The following is a 2,663-nucleotide window of genomic DNA, read 5'->3' as shown; positions in this document are numbered from 1 at the left end:
TGGAGGAGAGGAAAGGGAGCAAGCGGTAGGCCATGGTCAGGATATAAAATAAATAAATAAAATAAAATATGTAAATAATGGGTATTGGTCAGGCAGCATAAATGAGAGTTACTTTGGAAACAATTTTTATTCTCATGAATGTATCTTCACCACTCTTGTAGGAAAATGGAGTAATAAGTTTCAGAAACCCACCAAACTGAGATTATCCATGCTAGAAGGCAGCTCTGGGGACTTTAGGAGTTGGAAAAGCCAAATGAAAAACTAGACAGACTTATTGATTCTCTGACCACTCCCCTGTTTATGTACTCAGTTTTAGAGGAGTCTGTGATATTTTCTATGATGTAATGAGAAGGAAAAGAAAAAGAAAAATAGTTAATATAACCAGTAAAACCATTAACATAGAAATAAAAAAGACTATCCTTATTCACCACTGTAGATTTCTCTGGCTAGTTTGAAGGGAGTAACTGAAAGAGAGAAAACTCCAAGCAGAATATGAAATTCATGAATAGAGATTACTCTTCTGAAAGTAGCGTATACAATTGTTCTTAAGTTGCACTATGCCTGGAAAAGTGCACTCTACATCTGTTATCTTAGATGAAATCCCAGCATGCAAATATCTATTTCACACTGGCATTCTAGAGACAGTCATAAAATGAATAAAGAACTATACTACATAAGCCTAGCGTTTCACCCACTTGATAACCTATTCTTAATAGAATATTCATTTCAGGGACCATGCTAATCTTCTCTGCATCGTGCCAATTTTAGTATATGTGCTGCCAAAATATATAGCTCAATAAAAACAATAAATAAGGAACAGTCAGTTCAATTTGTTTGGGGTTCCTCAAAGAATTTCAAAGCATCAACTTTGTAACAAAAGTTGAATCAAATACCTATCATGAACATATAATAAAAATAATGTTGGAAATTTAAAAAAATACACTAAGAACATTATCTTCTAATATCCCCAGAGCATACTTTTTGCAACGAGAGATAAGATAGATTTGAATCAGTCTTATGGTCAGCTCCAGGTGGAAAGATAAATATGACAGTGAAACATTTAGTTATTTGTTTGTTTTATTTATTTTTAGATTTACTTATTTATGTGTGTGAATATATGCATAGCAAGAATTTTGTGTGGAGGTTAGAAAACAACTACAAGATTTGGTTCTCTTTCTTTCCCATGTAGGTCTTTGGGATCAAACAAACCAGATGATATGTTGCAGAGAAAGCCATAAAAGAGGGTAGAATAACTCTATGGAGACATGGTAGCTGTGGGGTCCAGATGAGCAACTGAAGACAGTCTGCTCTCTTAACTCTCCCCTAAATCTATGTGCTCTGTTTTACAGAAGTCTGTGACACTTCTTAGGATGTAATGAGTAGGGAAGAAATAGACTGAAGTGGTACCTAACAGCATCCTGGGGATCAAACTCAGGTTATTAGCCTTGATTATAACACCTTTATCCACTAAGCCATCCCAGTGTTCTGACAGTTCATTAATTTATAATGCAGACATTTTCAGTTGGGATCTCATGTCCTGTGCCCAGAATTTTCACATATACACTATTATATACTTACCTACTAATCCTTCAAAATTAGTATATAAGATAATTCTGGAACAAAGCTCACATGGAAATTAAAATCAACCTTAAAGTAGAAACAGACAAATAACGTTTTAACCACATTTTCATATATTTTAAGTCTTATTCCTTCATTATCGAACTTCATGGAGAGTTGTTCAATGGTAATTTTCCTAATGATGGAAACTGACAGCCAAATGTTCAAGACACCTGCAATGGCTTTCTTGTTCTGTATACTTTAAAGCTTCTATTGCTTTGTTTCATTCTCATGGTAGAACTCATTTGCTTCATTTACTCTCCTAATTGTTGGGAATATTTAATAAATCATTTGTCAAATAAACTGAAATTTAATTTGACTAAGATAATCACAACATGGGACACTCCCCAAATTAAATTATTGAGTACTTTACCCTACCTTATTTAGTCTGCCTGTTTAAAATTATTTTCTTTAAATGATGATGATGATGAATTGTCCTCCCATAAAATCTACATAAAATCTCCTAGAATTTCACATTTCTAAAAGATGTTCTTCTTCCAAACAATGTTTGAATATGTAATTCTTTACAATGTGGTCATGTAGACTTGGGAAAAGATTTTAATAGTCAACTACTAAAATATTCATTTAAAAACATACATTCAGGTGTTCATAGGTTTGTGGGTTAAAGCTAGGGTCTTCTATTTGATTCCTTTGGTCGACTTCTCTGTTTCTATGCCAATACCAAGCCTTTTTACAATACTGTAACTCTGTAATAGAGTTTGAAGTCAGGGATGGTAATGCCTCCAGACAGTCCTTTATTGTATAAGACCTGATTTTTGATAAAGGAGCTAAAAGTACACAATGGAAAAAAGAGAGCATCTTTAACAAATGGTGCTGGCAAAACTGGATGTCAGCCTGTAGAAGAATGAAAATAGATCCATATCTATCACCATGCTCAAAACTCAAGTCCAAATGGATTAAAGACCTCGATATCAGTCCAAACACACTGAACCTGATAGAAGAGAAAGTGGGAAGTACTCTACAACACATGGGCACAGGAGAACACTTCCTACGTACAACCCCAGCAGCACAGACATTAAGGGCAT

The 2,663-nt window shown here is 34.3% G+C and overlaps 1 non-coding gene across 1 annotated transcript; it reads right to left on the bottom strand.

Moving 5' to 3' along the window:
• Window positions 1-689: 689 nt before the first annotated feature.
• On the bottom strand, window positions 690-795 carry LOC130889638 (U6 spliceosomal RNA). Its single transcript, XR_009058617.1, has one exon. It is a non-coding gene; the product is annotated as a U6 spliceosomal RNA (small nuclear RNA).
• Between the last annotated feature and the right edge of the window lie 1,868 nt (window positions 796-2,663).

The sequence above is a fragment of the Chionomys nivalis genome, chromosome 1 (assembly GCF_950005125.1).
Source record: "Chionomys nivalis chromosome 1, mChiNiv1.1, whole genome shotgun sequence".
Lineage (NCBI taxonomy): Eukaryota > Metazoa > Chordata > Mammalia > Rodentia > Cricetidae > Chionomys > Chionomys nivalis.
The sequence above is the reverse complement of the archived record's forward strand: the minus strand, read 5'-3'. Positions and strand labels throughout refer to the sequence as shown.